This window comes from Phoca vitulina, unplaced genomic scaffold (assembly GCF_004348235.1).
Source record: "Phoca vitulina isolate PV1807 unplaced genomic scaffold, GSC_HSeal_1.0 scaffold24, whole genome shotgun sequence".
NCBI lineage: Eukaryota > Metazoa > Chordata > Mammalia > Carnivora > Phocidae > Phoca > Phoca vitulina.
Window position 1 is genome coordinate 9357247 of NW_022589727.1, and position 16990 is coordinate 9374236.

At 36.5% G+C, this 16990-nt stretch overlaps 1 protein-coding gene across 6 annotated transcripts in view; it reads left to right on the forward strand.

Moving 5' to 3' along the window:
- NOL4 (nucleolar protein 4) overlaps nucleotides 1-16990 on the forward strand; it is a 410686-nt gene that overhangs the window by 78426 nt on the left and 315270 nt on the right. The gene's annotated exons all lie outside the window — the stretch shown is intronic.

A 16990-nucleotide genomic window follows, 5' to 3' on the forward strand; every position in this document is an offset into this window, starting at 1 on the left:
TTGAGCACCTTTTCATAGGTGCCTCCTTTGGGAAAATGCTGATTCAGATCCTTTATCCATTTTTTAGTTGGATTGTTTGTTTTTTAGTATTGAGTTGAATGTTTCTTTATATATTTTGGATATTAACCCCTTATTGGACTTATGATTTTCAAATGTTTTCTCCCATTTCTGTGGGTTGTCATTTTATTTTTTGATGGTATCATTTCAGCATAAAATATTTTAATTTTAATGTAGTTCAATTAATTTTTCTTTTGTTGCTTTTGCTTTGGGTTTTATAACTGAGAGGACCTTGCCTTACCCAAGGTTAAAAACATTTACTCCTATGTGTGTTTTTTTTTATCTTAAGTTTTAGCTTTTACATTTAGATCTATGATGCATTTTGACTTAATTTTTATGTATGGTGTGAGGTAAGGATTCTACTTCGTTCTTTTGCATGTGGGTATCCGGTTGTCCCAGTACCATTTATTGAAAAGATTATTTTTTTCCCACTGTATTGTCTTGACACTCATGTTGAAAATGAATTGAAAATAAGTTTAAGGGTTTATCTCTGGAATCTCAGTTCTCTGCCATCGATCTATATATCTATTCTCATGCCCAGTATCATGCTATTATGTAAGATTTATAGTAAGTTTTGAAATCAGGAAGTATGAGACCTCCAAATTTCTTCTTTTAAAAGATTATTTTGGCTGTTCTGAGCACCTTGCATTTACATATGAATTTTAACTTGTCAATTTCTGCAAAAAAGCTAGCTACAATTTTTAAATAGGGATTACATTGACTTTGTAAATAAGTTTTTGGAATATTACCATCTTAACAATATCAATCCTGTGGTCTGTGAACAGAGGATATCTTTCCATTTATTCAGTTCATTAAAAATGTTTTTTAACAATGTTTTGTAGGTTTCATGTACAAGCCTTGTACTTCTTTTGTTAACTTTGTGTCTAAATTTATACCTTGTATTCTAATTTATTTTTTATTTATATATATATATATATGTATATATATATATATAGAGAGAGAGAGAGAGAGAGAGAGCATGAGCAGGGTGAGGAAGGGCAGAGGAAAAGGGAGAGAGAGAATCTTAAGCAGGCTCCATGCCCAGCATGGAGCCTGAAGTGGTGCTCAATTAGATGACCCTGAGATCATGACCTGAGACGAAATCAAGAGTCAGACACTTAGCTGACTCAGCCACCCAGGTGCCCCTGTATTATTGTAAATGAAATTATTTTTCTAAATTCGTTTTTAAATTTTTATTGCTAATGAAAAGAAATACAATTGTTTTTTGTTATTGATTTTGAACCTTAACTTTGCTGACCTCACTTATTCTTTTTAAAAAAATTTTATTATGTTATGTTAATCACCATACATTACATCATTAGTTTTTGATGTAGTGTTCCATGATTCATTGTTTGCATATAACACCCAGTGCTCCATTCAATACGTGCCCTCTTTAATACCCATCACCAGGCTAACCCATCCCCCCACCCCCTTCCCTCTAGAACCCTCAGTTTGTTTCTCAGAGTCCATAGTTTCTCATGGTTTGTCTCCCCTTCCAATTCCCCCCTTTCATTTTACCCTTCCTACTATCTTCTATATATTGTCCTTTTGATAATAGCCATTCTAACAGGTATGAAGTGATATCTCATTGTGGTTTTGATTTGCATTTACCTGATGGTTAGTGATGTTGGAATATATATATATATATATATATATATATATATATATATATATATATACACACCGCATCTTCTTTATCCATTCATCTGTCGATGGACATCTTGGCTCTTTCCATAGTTTTGCTATTATGGACATTGCTGCTATAAACATCGGGGTGCACATGCCCCTTCAGATCACTACATTTGTATCTTTGGGATAAATACCCAGTAGTGCAATTGCTGGGTCATATGGTAGCTTGATGCAGAAGAAGCATTTGACAAAGTACAGCATCCTTTCTTGATCAAAACTCTTCAGAGTGTAGGGATAGAGGGTACATACCTCAATATCATAAAAGCCATCTGTGAAAAACCCACAGCGAATATCATTCTCAATGGGGAAAAACTGAGAGCTTTCCCCCTAAGGTCAGGAACGCGGCAGGGATGTCCACTATCACCACTGCTATTCAACATGGTATTAGAAGTCCTAGCCACAGCAATCAGACAACAAAAAGAAATAAAATGCATCCGAATCAGCAAAGAAGTCAAACTCTCACTCTTTGCAGATGATATGATACTTTATGTGGAAAACCCAAAAGACTCCACCCCAAAACTGCTAGAACTCATACAGGAATTCAGTAAAGTGGCAGATATAAAATCAACGCACAGAAATCAGTGGCATTTCTATACACCAACAACAAGACAGAAGAAAGAGAAATTAAGGAGTCACTTATTAGTTTTAATAGTTATTTGGAGGATTTTATAGAATTTTCTACATACAAGATCATGTCATCTACAAATAGAGATAGTTTTTCTTCCTCCTTTTCAACTAGGTGCCTTTTCTTTTCTTTTTCTTTTTTTTCTGATTCCCCTGACTAGTACTTCTAGTAAAATGTTAAATAGAAGTGGCTAGAGCAGACATTCTTGTTTTCCTTCTGTCCTTAGAGGGAAAGCGTTCAATCTTTCATCATTAAATGCATATTAGTTGTAGGGCTTTTGTAGATGCCGTTTATCATATTGAGAAAATTCCTTTCTATTTCTGCTTCACTAAGAGTTTTTCTTAGGAAAGTATGTTGGCTTTTGTTAAATGTTTTTTCTGCAACTATTGAGGTGAGTATATGCTTTTTGTCCATTATTCTTTAATATGGTGTATTACAGTAATTAATTTTTATATGTTAAATCAACCTTGCATACCTGGGATTATCCTACTTAGTAATGGTATATGATAATTTACATATATGTATATATATATTATTAGATTTGGTTTGCTAGTATTTTGTTGAAGTTTTTTACATCTATATTCATAAAATATATTGGTCCATAGTTTTCTTTTCTTGTAATACATTTGGTTTTGGTATATGGGTAATTTTGGCTTTATAGAATTATTTGGAAATGTCTCATCTTTTTTTTTTTTTTTCCCAAAGAGTTAATGATAAATTGGCCTTCATTCTTGACTGTTTGGTCCAGTGAAACTTTTTGGGCCCAGGCTTTTCTTTGTAAGAATTTTTTTAAGTTACTGATTTTATCTCTTTTACTTGTGGTAGGCCTATTCAAATTTTCCATTTTTTCCACTCAATTTCAATAATTTGTATCTTTCTAGAAATTGTTCACTTTATATAGTTATCTAATTTATCATAGAGTTGTTTATACTATTTCTTATAATCCTTTTTTATTTTTATTTTTATAAGATCAGTAGTGATGTTCCTTCTTTCATTCTTGGTTTCAGTAATTTATGTCTTCTTTCTTTTAATCTTGGTTAATACAGCTGAAGTTTTGTCTTTTAAAAATATATTTTCAAAAACTGCACTTTGGTTTTGCTGATTTTGTCCATTGTTTTCTATTATCTAATTTATTTCTCCTCTTTAAAAATATTTCCCCTCTTCTGCTTGGTTTTAGTTTACTCTTTTTCTAGTTATATAAGGTGGAAAGATAAGTATGTTATTTTTTAAAATATGCAGTTACAGTTATAAATTCCCTTGAAATACTATTTTTGGCATTTTGTGTTTCTGTTTCTATTCATCTCAAAGTATATTTTAATTTTCCTTTTGACTCCTCTAACTCATTGGTTTTGGGAAGTGTGTTGTTTAATTTCTTCATCTTTGTAGATTTCCCTATTTTCCTTCTGTCATTGATTTGTAATTTAATTCCATTTTGATCAGAAAACATATAAAACGTATTTCAGTCCTTTATATCTTATTGAGACCTCTTTTAGGCTGAAATATGGTCTATCATGGAGAATGTTCTGTTTCTGTTGTGTGGGATGTCCTATGTATGTCTGTTAGTTTTATTTTTTATAGTGTTGTTCAGTGTTCTTTTCCTTGATCATATTCTCCCTTGTTATTCATTTTTGAAAATAGAGTTTTGAAGTCTCTATTATTGTTGATTTCATCTGTTAATACTGTCAGTTTTTGCTTAAACAATGTGTGTGCGTGCACGTACTACTTGGAATTTTGTTTTTTGGTGCATATATAATTATTATATCTTGCTGGTGAATTGACCCTTTTATTATTATGAAATTTTCCTCTTTGTTGTGAGTAACATTTGTTGTTGGTTTGTTTAAACTCTGTTCTCTAATACTAATATAGCGATTCCAGCTCTTTTTGTTGTTGTTGTTCTTAATTTCATAATGCAGCTTTTTACCTTCATCCTATCTGCATCTTTTTTAAAAAGATTTATTTATTTATTTATTTATTTATTTATTTATTTATTTATTTAAGAGTGTGAGCCGGGCCGTGGGGGAGGCAGAGGGAGAGGGAGAGAGAGAAAATCTCAAGCAGACTCCGCTTCCATCTCACAACCCTGAGATCATGACCTGAGCCAAAACCAGGAGTTAGATGCTTAACTGACTGAGCCACCCAGGCACCTCTTATCTGCATCTTTGAACCAAAATTGTTACTCCTCTAGATAATATACAGTAGGATATTGTTTTTAACCAATTCTTTTTGTTTGGATTCCTTAGTCCATTCCTGTTTAATGTTATTGATGTGATTGGATTTATATTGGTGATTTTGCTTTATTATCTGTATATCTCATGTCTTTTTTTCCTTTAATTTTCCTTTGTTGGCCTTTTTTTCTATTAAGTACATATTTTGCCTTATAAAATCTTAATTCCTTTAATGATTTGAAATTATATATTTTTAAATGTGGGGGTTACTTTAGGAATTACAATATATGTTTTAACTTATCAGAATCTACTTCAGATATATACTGATTTAGTTATAATCCAATATAAAACTTTACTCCTAAAGAGCTCAATTTTCTCACTTTTTAATTCTATGATTTATATATATAATATCCAGATATATCAATAATCTCACAATATTATAGTTTGATAATTATTTATGTACTGCTATGTCTTTCAAAGAGCTAGGAGAAGAAAGTAGGAAGGCATATATTTATAGAGTTTTTGTTGTTAACCTTCTTATTAACGTTTTTGGTTCTCTTTCTTTCTATCTGTGGATTTGAGTTATCATTCTGTTATTTCTTTACTCCAGACTCCAATATCGCTTTGTTACTGCCTTTTTTGTGCTGTCATTGTCAAATTTATTACATTTATGTATGTTATTATACCAGTAATACAATTATTTACATATTATTTTAGTCAGTTGCCTTTTAAATCAGTCAGTTCCCAAAGAATCAGTATTCAAGGCGAATATTTAATCTTCAATCTTTCTTGTTCTCTAGTATTGTAATGATATATCTTGCTATGTTTAATTGCAAATGTAGATTATTTCAACACCACTATGGGTTAAAAAACCTTTTGTGGAACCCTTGGTAAAATAACCACCAGTTACATCTGTGTGGGATATGTCCAAGTGTATTTTTAGGATGAACAGGATTTTCTTTCTTTCAAAAAAACTCTGTTACTCAGCTTTAGTAATCGCTGTGAGTCTTTGGGAAGGTTACATAACTTCTGAGTATTAGTGTTCTCACTTCAGAAGATGATGGTAGAGATTTAAAGAAAACATTTGAAAATCCCTTAAGGTATTGCTTGTCAAAAATGAGACCCTCATGTTTGAGACTGTGAAATTAATTTTATTATCAGTAATAGGAACAAGATATAAGCTGTGGTGTATATATTTTCCCTTATGGCAATGTACCTCTTATATATTCATTTTCTGTCTTCATGATGTGGTTCTGGCCCACCTCTTGCAACACAAAGTCTACTAGTTTTTGTAACTGAGGAAGGATTGTAGATTAATAAAGAAAAAAATAAATAAAAACGACTCAATTATTATCTTTAAAAAAGAATAAATAAGTAATTATATTGTATTTGGCTTGCTATTTATTTATTTATTTATTTATTTATTTATTTATTTATCTTTACCTACCTTTACTGAAGCTCTTAGTATTTACATTTGTATTTGGATTACTGCTTGATGTCACTTGCCACTTTTATCCTGGAAAACTTCCTTTTACTGTTTATTATAAAGCACGTCTATAAGCATGGAATTGTTATTGGGGTTTCCTCAAAGGTTGATAAGTTACTTATCTCTTGTTGCTTTTGAGAGTTTGTCTTTGGCATTCAACATTTCCACTATAACATGTCTGTTTGTGAATGTCTTTCTTTTTATGGTACCTGAAGTATGTTTTTTAAAGATTTTTTTTTTTTTTTTTTAGAGGGGGGAAAAAAAGGCACAAGGGGCGGGGCGGGGGGGGGGGGGGAGAGGGAGAGGGAGAAGCAGACTGATGTGCAGGAGCCCCACTGGGCTGATCCCAGGACCCTGAGATCATGACCTGAGCCAAAGGCAGAGGCTTAACCCACTGAGCCACCCACGCACCCCATGGTATTTTAAGTATGTTAAGCTCCAAGCTCATTGAATATATTTCTCCCACTTCCTGAAGGGCTTCATTACTCCTTATTTTCTTACCACAAATACTTGGCTCACTTCCATTGTAAGCCCAACCTCTGAAGGCATTTTGGAGTTTTAATAAGAGTGTGGATGTGAATTGAGCTTAATTACAATTGCAAGTAAGCAGGTCTACGTGACAGAAGGATAACAGATGACCTCCCTTCCCCAATGTATGTGATTTCAATATTATCTTAACACTGAACTTATGATTTCTTGAAAGAATATTGACTATTAACCACCAAGAGTGAAGCATTTCCAATATATGTTCCCATAGCACAACTTGTACCTTCTGTACTCTAATTCATAACTACATGTAGTTAAATAATGACCATCTAATGATTTCAAGTTCTGGGGTGCCTGGGTGGCTCAGTTGGTTAAGAGTCTGACTCTTGATTTCAGCTCAGGTCATGATCTCAGGATTGTGAGATTGAGCCCTGGGTCAGGCTCCACTCTGGGTGAGAAGCCTGCTTAAGATTTTCTCTCTACCTCTTCCCCTCACCTCCTCCTCCCCACCCCTCACACCCCACCCCACTTTCCCTCAAAAAAAAAAAAAAAAAAGATTTCAAGTCCTAATCTCTGGAATTTGTAAATGTTACCTTGTTTAGAAGAAGAGTCTTTGTAGATGTAATTAAGTTAGGGATATGAAGTGAAGAGATTAGCTTAAATTATCTGGTTGGGCTAAATTAAAGATATTGAGTGAAGAGATTAGCTTGGATTATCTGGTTGGGCTTTAAATGCTTTCAGATAAGATGAGCCATTAGGAGAGACACACACACACACACACACACACACACACACAGAGGAGAGATACACCAAAGACGAGAAGGCAGCGTGATATGGCCTCAAGCTATGGAATGCTAGCAACCACAGGAACTGGAAGAGACAAAGAATGGATTTGCCCCTAGAGCTTCCAGAGGGAGTGCAGCTCTGCCAACATCTTTGAATTTCAACTTCTGGCTTCCAGGACTATGGGGGAATAAATTTCTCTTGTCTACAATCATTGAATTCTCTGTTTTGTTTATCTGGGAATGTCTTTACCTCACCTTAATTTTGGAAAACTAGTTTTTCTGGATATAAAATTCTTGTTTAGCAGGTTTTTTTTTTTTTTTTTTAATATTCAGCATTTTGAATATATTGTACTATTGCCTTCTGACCTCCATTTTTTCTTTTGAGAAGTCAGCTGACCTTGGTAACTTCAGCACCTAGTAGAGGGCTTGGCAGTATTTAGTCTTTCTGGGATACTTGTTGAAGGAATGAATAAATAGGCTGTGATTCCTACATCACTCACAGTTTATTAACTGTACAACATTACTATGTTTCTGCTTACCCAGCAAAGGAACTGAGAGGAAACTGTACAAATTTTATGAATGAGAGAAAAGAAGACAAAATTTTGTGGGTGGTTTTTGCTGATGGGCAGAGTTAGAATTTGGATTTCTAGCCTAGGAACAGTGGATGTTCTCTGAGGAGTGGGGGTAGGCCAGGGTGGTTGAGGGGTAGCCATCTGAAATAGTGTTTCCCAGGCACTGTACACTAAGCTACAACAGTTTTTTGGGCTAGTCGTAGCCGCACTTCATGCAGCTTCTCTGTACTTTTGTTACATATTGGTCTTGCATCACGAGGAGATAAGGGATTATCCATGGGGCCCAGCATAGAAGAGATGCCTCAAAATGTTAAAGGAGAGAAGTGAGAAAGGTCTAAAACCTAATGACGAATCACATGCATCATAGGTAATTGTGAAGGAGTGCTTCAAATTTAACAGAGATGAGATACCATGCAGTTTGACCTTACATACAACTCATAAATATTTGTATATATTTATTTGAATATATATGTTATTTAAATATATATGTAGGTATTTAAATATATACACATACATATATATGTATATATGGCTATTTGAATATACAGCCTCAGACACTGCTACTTCTGAGACCTATTATAAATCAGAAAAAAAAAAAACAAAGCCAAATGAAGAAAAAGCACCATGTGATTTGTTTTGAGTTTTGCAGTGAGCTCCGTCTGCTGGGACTACTGTTCAAAGAGGCTTTCACCATTTGACTCATTGACTGCATAATGATTTTGCTCAGATTAATCACCTTCTTATGCTGTCTACCAACATTAATGGCTATGTCACGTTACTTCAGTTTATGCCTCAGGGTCCAAATAAGAACATTGTGTGTGTATGCACGTGCGTGCATGTCTCTGTTTGCAAACGGGAAACCAGTTCATAAAAGATTAAAAGATTAAATTTCTTTTTTCTCTAATTTCCAATTTCTTATTCTTTTCTTATGCATTTATTTTCTGTCATCTATGGGAGGGTTTGGCTCTTTGTTACACTTCCCACCAGCACCACCATGGCTTAGACACTGTGTGTATCTCCACCCACGTCAAATTCTATTTCTTCCAAGAATTTACTTCACCCAGAGGTGATATCTTTATTCTTTGAACTCCTATATTATTTTGCTTATATTTTTATCATGATCATCAAAATGACAAGAGTCACCATTTGTCAAGTGTTCACTATATACCAACCATTGGGTCAAATCCTTTACCTATGTTACCGCATTTAATTCTTACAATTCTGTGAAGTGGGCTCTACTCTCTGTTTGCCAATTGAGAAAACTGAAATTTGAGAAGGCTGAAATTTAGGGAAATTTAAATGATTTGCACTAGACATATAATTTCCGAGTGGAGAATCCAAACTGCACACCTAGATAATTTCTATAGCTCACATTTTTAACCTTGAACAATTATTGTCCCTTACTCCAGTCTGATAACATAGTAGATGCATTTTCTTTCCTAGCTTATATGATGTTTAAGGATAGAGATTCCATATTATTTCTTTTCTTTTTCTAATAACAACTTCCAGTACCTAGCAATTCAATAAATATTGATTGGATGAATGAATCAGTATCTAGAATGAAATTATTGTGATATAAATTACTAAACCTTAACATATATTTTAGAATAATTTAAGAAAGTTATGCTGATGGCTACAAATAAGTCATTATAAAACTTAAAAGACGTTATTTATGGGTAAGCATGATCACTATGCCAAATATCTTTTCTCATGTTTCTTTTTTTTTTTTTTTAGATTTTAGCATAATTCTTTTTTTTTCCATTCAATATGTGCCCTCTTTAATATCCATCACCAGGCTAACCCATCCCCCCCACCCCCCTCCGCTCTAGAACCCTCAGTTTGTTTCTCAGAGTCCATAGTCTTTCATGGTTCGTCTCTCCCTCTGATTTCCCCCCCTTCATTTTTCCCTTCCTACTATCTTCTTTTTTTTTTTAACATATACTGTATTATTTGTTTCAGAGGTACAGGTCTGTGATTCAACAGTCTTACACAATTCACAGCCCTCACCATAGCACATACCCTCCCTAATGTCTAGCCACCCCATCCCTCCCACCTCCCACCACTCCAGCAACCCTCAGTTTGTTTCCTGAGATTAAGAATTCCTCAGTGAGGTTGATATGAGGAATTCTTAATCTCAGGAAACAAACTGAGGGTTGCTGGAGTGGGGGTTGGGGTGGGAGGGATGGGGTGACTGGGTGATGGACACTGGGGAGGGTATGTGCTCTGGTAAGTGCTGTGAATTGTGCAAGACTGTTGAATCTCAGATCTGTACCTCTGAAACAAATAATGCAATATATGTTAAGAAAGAAAAAAAGAAGAAGAAGAATGTAGCAGGAGGGGAAGAATGAAGGGGGGGGAATCGGAGGGGGAGAAGAACCATGAGAGATGATGGACTCTGAAAAACAAACTGAGGGTTCTAGAGGGGAGGGGGGTGGGAGGATGGGTTAGCCTGGTGATGGGTATTGAGGAGGGCACGTTCTGCATGGAGCACTGGGAGTTATGCACAAACAATGAATCATGGAACACTATATCTAAAACTAATGATGTAATGTATGGGGATTAACATAACAATAAAAAAATTAAAAAAAAAAAGAATTCCTCATATCAGTGAGATCATATGATACATGTCTTTCTCTGATTGACTTATTTCGCTCAGCATAATACCCTCCAGTTCCATCCACGTCATTGCAAATGGCAAGATTTCATTCCTTTTGATGGCTGCATAATATTCCATTGTGTGTGTGTGTGTGTGTGTGTGTGTGTGTGTGTATGTGTGTGTGTGTGGTTAGATTTATTCCTAGGTATCTTACATCTTCTTTATTCATTCATCTGTTGATGGACATCTTGGCTCTTTCCATAGTTTGGCTATTGTGGACATTGCTGCTATAAAGATCGGGGTGCGTGTACCCCTTCGGATCACTACATTGTATTTTTGGGATAAATACTCAGTAGTGCAATTGCTGGGTTGTATGGTAGCTCTATTTTCAACTTTTTGAGGAACCTTCATACTGTTTTCCAGAGTGGCTGCACCAGCTCGCATTCCACCAACAGTGTAGGAGGGTTCGCCTTTCTCTGCATCCCCGCCAACATCTGTCGTTTGCTGACTTGTTAATTTTAGCCATTCTGACTGGTGTGAGGTTTTAATTTGGATTTCCCTGATGCCGAGCGATGTTGAGCACTTTTTCATGTGTTTGTTGGCCATTTGGATGTCTTCTTTGGAAAAATGTCTGTTCATGTCTTCTGCCCATTTCTTGATTGGATCATTTGTTCTTTGGGTGTTGAGTTTCATAAGTTCTTTTTAGATTTTGGATACTAGCCCTTTGTCTGATATGTCATTTGCAAATATCTTCTCCCATTCTGTTAGTTTTCTTTTGGTTTTGTTGACTGTTTCCTTTGCTGTGCAAAAGATTTTTATCTTGATGAAGTCCCAATAGTTCACTTTTGCCCTTGCTTCCTTTGCTTTTGGCGATGTTTCTAGGAAGAAGTTGCTGTGGCTGAGGTCAAAGAGGTTGCTGCCTGTGTTTTCCTTTAGGATTTTGATGGACTCCTGTCTCACATTGAGGTCTTTCAACCATTTGGAGTCTATTTTTGTGTGTGGTGTAAGGAAATGGTCCAGTTTCATTCTTCTGCTTGTGGCTGTCCAATTTTCCCAATGTCATTTGTTGAAGAGACTGTCTTTTTTCCATTGGATATTCTTTCCTGCTTTGTTGAAGATTAGTTGACCATAGAATTGAGGGTCCATTTCTGGGCTCTCTATTCTGTTCCATTGATCTACGTGTCTGTTTTTGTGCCAGTACCATACTCTCTTGATAATGACAGCTTTGTAATAGAGCTGGAAGTCCAGAATTGTGATGCTACCAGCTTTGCTTTTCTTTTTCAATACTCCTCTGGCTATTCAGGGTCTTTTCTGGTTCCATATAAATTTTAGAATTATTTGTTCCATTTCTTTGAAAAAAGTGGATGGTATTTTGATAGGGATTGCATTAAATGTGTAGATTGCTCTAGGTAGTATTGACATCTTCACAATATTTTTTCTTCCAATCCATGAGCATGGAACATTTTTCCATTTCTTTGTGTCTTCCTCAATTTCTTTCATGAGTATTTTATAGTTTTCTGAGTACAGATCCTTTGCCTCTTTGGTTAGATTTATTCCTAGGTATCTTACGGTTTTGGATGCAATTGTAAATGGGATCGACTCCTTAATTTCTCTTTCTTCTGTCTTGTAGTTGGTGTATAGGAATGCCACTGATTTCTGTGCATTGATTTTATATGCTGCCACTTTACTGAATTCCTGTATGAGTTCTAGCAGTTTTGGGGTGGAGTCTTTTGGGTTTTCCACATAAAGTATCATATCATCTGCAAAGACTGAGAGTTTGACTTCTTCTTTGCCGATTCGGATGCCTTTTTTTCTTTTTGTTGTCTGATTGCTGTGGCTAGGACTTCCAATACTATGTTGAATAGCAGTGGTGATAGTGGACATCCCTGCTGTGTTCCTGACCTTAGGGGGAAAGCTCTCAGTTTTTCCCCATTGAGAATGATATTCGCTGTGGGTTTTTCATAGATGGCTTTTATGATATTGAGGTATGTACCCTCTATGCCTATACTCTGAAGAATTTTAATCAAGAAAGGATGCTGTACTTTGTCAAATGCTTTTTCTGCATCTATTGAGAGGATCATATGATTCTTGTTCTTTCTTTTGTTGATGTATTGTATCAAGTTGATTGATTTGAGGAGGTTGAACCAACCTTGCAGCCCAGGGATAAATCCCACTTGGTTGTGGTGAATAATCCTTTTAATGTACTGTTGGATCCTATTGGCTAGTATTTTGGTGAGAATTTTTGCATCCATGTTCATCAGGGATATTGGTCTGTAGTTCTCCTTTTTGATGGGCTCTTTGTATGATTTTGGGATCAAAGTAATGCTGGCCTCATAATGAGTTTGGAAGTTTTCCTTCCATTTCTATTTTTTGGAACAGTTTCAGAAGAATAGGTATTAATTCTTCTTTAAATGTTTGGTAGAATTCCCCTGGGAAGCCATCTGGCCCTGGGCTTTTGTTTGTTGGGAGATTTTTGATAACTGCTTCAATTTCCTTAGTGGTTATAGGTCTGTTCAGGTTTTCTATTTCTTCCTGGTTCAGTTTTGGTAGTTGATACATCTCTAGGAATGCATCCATTTCTTCGATTATCTAATTTGCTGGCATAGAGATGCTCATAATAGGTTCTTATAATTGTTTGTATTTCTTTGGTGTTGGTTGTGATCTCTCCTCTTTCATTCATGATTTTGTTGGTTTGGGTCATTTCTCTTTTCTTTTGGGGAAGTCTGGCCAGGGGTTTATCAATCTTATTCTTTCAAAGAACCAGCTTCTAGTTTCGTTGATCTGTTCTGCTGTTCTTTTGGTTTCTGTTTCATTGATTTCTACTCTGATCTTTATTATTTCTCTTCTCCTGCTGGGTTTAGGCTTTATTTGCTGTTCTTTCTCCAGGTCCTTTAGGTATAGGGTTAGGTTGTATATTTGAGACCTTTCTTGTTTCTTGAGAAAGGCTTGTATTGCTATATACTTTCCTCTTAGGACCGTCTTTACTGCATCCCAAAGATTTTGAACAGTTTTGTTTCATTTTCATTTGTTTCTATGAATTTTTTTAATTCTTTAATTTCCTGGTTGACCCATTCATTCTTTAGTAGGATGCTCTTTAGCCTCCAAGTATTTGAGTTCTTTCCGACTTTCCTCTTGTGATTGAGTTCTAGTTTCAAAGCATTGTGGTCTGAAAATACGCAGGGAATTATCTCAATCTTTAGGTACCAGTTGAGATCTGATTTGTGACCTAGGATGTGATCTATTCTGGAGAATGTTCCATGGGCACTAGAGAAGAATGTGTATTCTGTTGCTTTGGGATGGAATGTTCTGAATATATCTGTGAAGTCCATTTGGTCCACTGTGTCATTTAAAGTCTTTATTTCCTTGTTGATCTTTTGCTTAGATGATCTGTCCATTTCAGTGAGGGGGGTATTAAAGTCCCCTACTATTACTGTATTGTTGTCGATGTGTTTCTTTGCTTTTGTTATTAATTGGCTTATATAAGTGGCTGCTCCCATGTTAGGGGCATAGATATTTACAATTGTTAGATCTTCCTGTTGGATAGACCCTTTAAGTAGGATATAGTGTCCTTCCTCGTCTCTTATTACAGTCTTTGGTTTGAAATCTAATTTGTCTGTTATAAGGATTGCCATCCCAGCTTGCTTTTGGTGTCCATTAGCATGGTAAATGGTTTTCCACCCCCTCACTTTCAATCTGGAGGTGTCTTTGGGTCTAAAATGAGTCTCTTGCAGACAGTATATTGATGGGTCTTGTTTTTTTATCCAATCTGATAGCCTGTGTCTTTTGATTGGGGCATTTAGCCCATTTACATTCAGGGTAACTATTGAAAGATATGAATTTAGTGCCATTGTATTTCCTGTAAGGTGACTCTTACTGTATATTGTCTGTGTTCCTTTCTGGTCTATGTTACTTTTAGGCTCTCTCTTTGCTTAGAGGACCCCTTTCAGTATTTCTTGTAGGGCTGGTTTCGTGTTTGCAAATTCCTTTAGTTTTTGTTTGTCCTGGAAACTTTTTCTCTCTCCTTCTATTTTCAATGACAGCCTAGCTGGATATAGTGTTCTTGGCTGCATATTTTTCTCATTTAGTGCTCTGAATATATCCTGCCAGTCCTTTCTGGCCTGCCAGGTCTCTGTGGATAGGTCTGTTACCAATCTAATGTTTCTACCATTGTAGGTTACAGATCTCTTGTCCCGAGCTGCTTTCAGGATTTTCTCTTTGTCTTTGTGACTCCTGAGTTTTACTATTAGATATCGGGGTGTTGATCTATTTTTATTGATATTGAGGGAGGTCCTCTGTGCCTCCTGGATTTTGATGCCTGTTTCCTTCCCAAATTAGGGAAGTTCTCTGCTATAATTTGCTCCAATATACCTTCTGCCCCTCTCTCTCTTTCTTCTTCTGGGATCCCAATTATTCTAATATTGTTTCATCTTCTGGTATCACTTATCTCTCCAATTCTGCCCTCGTGATCCAGTAGTTGTTTATCTTTTTTTTCTCAGCTTCTTTATTTTCCATCATTTGGTCTTCTATCTCACTGATTCTCTCTTCTGCCTCATTTATCCTAGCAGTTAGAGCGTCCATTCTTGATTGCACCTCATTAATAGCCTTTTTGATTTCGACTTGGTTAGATTTTAGTTCTTTTATTTCTCCAGAAAGGGTTTCTCTAATATCTTCCATGCTTTTTTCAAGCCCAGCTAGTATCTTTATAATCATCATTCTGAACTCTAGTCCTGACATCTTACTAATGTCCATATTGATTAGGTCGCTGGCAGTCGGTACTGCCTCTTGTTCTTTTTGCTGAGGTGATTTTTTCTGTCTTGTAATTTTGTCCAGAGGAGAATAGATGAATGAGAGAACAAAATGCTAATAGGGTAAAGATGACCCCAGAAAAATATACACTAAACAAATCAGAAGACACCTGAAACTGGGGGAAATGAAAGGGAAAGAAAGAAAAAAGAAAAAAAGATGAAAAAGAACAAGATAAAAAGAAAAAAAAGAATATGATCATATATGATCAGGCTGGTGAATAGATCAGTGCCACACACTAGATTTTGGGTGTATTTTGGTCTGTTAGAAGAAACTGCCTCCCAAAATTTTAAAGAAAGAAAAGCTTATATATGTACAGAAATAAGAGTAAATACAATGAAGGGATGGAATATGACTGTAAAGATGAAAATTATAAAAGATTTTATAAAAGGAATTGATAAGAAGTTGGTTGAAAAAAGAAAGAAGGGAAATTAAAAAAAAAAAGGGAGAGAATGTGATCAGGCAGGAGACTAGAACAAAGCCATACACTAGAGATTTAAGGTATATTTTGGTCTGTTAGAAGAAACCATATCCCAAAATTTTAAAGAGAGAACAACTTATATATATACCAAAAATAAGGTTAACTATTATGAAGGGATAGAATATGACTCTAAAAATGAAAAATAAAAAATATTTTTATTAAAAAAGGGATTGATAAGATGTTGGTTGAAAAAGGGAAAAAGAAAAATTCCAAAAAACGAAAAAAAAGAAAATTAAAAAAATTAACTTTGAAAGACTAAAGAATCAGGGGGAAAAAAGCCATGAATTCTATGTGCTATATTCTCCTAGTGCTGGAGTTCTGCTGTTCTCTTTGACTGGTAAACTTGGTCTTGGCTGGCTGTTCCTGCTGATCTTCTGGGGGAGGGGCCTGTTGCCGCAGTTCCCAAATGTCTTTGCCTGAGGCGGAATTGCCCCGCCCTTGCCTGGCCTGGGCTAAGTAATCTGCTCGGGTTTGCTCTCGGGAGCTTTTGTTCCCTGCAAGCTTTCGGTACAGCTTTGGAGGACGAGAGTGAAAATGGCGGCCTCCCAATCTCCACCCCGGAGGAGCAGAGAACTCGGGGCCCCACTCCTCAGTGAGCCCCCAGAGAAACCCAGAGAAAAGCAGTCAATCACTCCCATCTCCGAGACCGCACTCCGTGCTCACCCGGCGTGTGACTGCGCGTTTCTATCTCTGGCACCCGACTCAGTGTGGAGTCTCCAAACCCAGCAGATCCCTGCGGTGAGCTCCTGCACCGCTCCTCCCAGGGGAGGAAGGGGAGTTTCCCCAGATCTGCTGCTTGTTGGGTCCCTGCTGGAGGAGCAGTGGCCCGACTGAGCCGCGGATCAGGGTTTAAGGCAACCTCGAGCTGAGAGCACGCACCTCAGCTCCGTCTCTGCAGCCGGCTTCCCCGCTCTGATACGTGGGAGCTGTGCCGCACTCAGGCACCCCCGGTCTTTCTGTGACCCCGAGGGTCCTGAGACTGCACTGTCCCACAAGGGTTCCACCCCCGGCTTAGCCACTGGAGCAACGTCCCTCAGCGGAGCCGACTTCTAAAAGTTCTGATTTTGTGCTCCACGGCTCTATCACTTGCCAGTAGTGGCTTACAGAGGCCCCTCCCCCCCACCTATCTTCCAGAATATCACCTCGGATTCACTTCTCCGCACGTCCTACCTTCCAGAAAGTGGTCGCTTTTCTGTTCAGAGTTGTTGCAATTTTTTTCTTCGATCTCCTGTTGAGTTTGTAGGT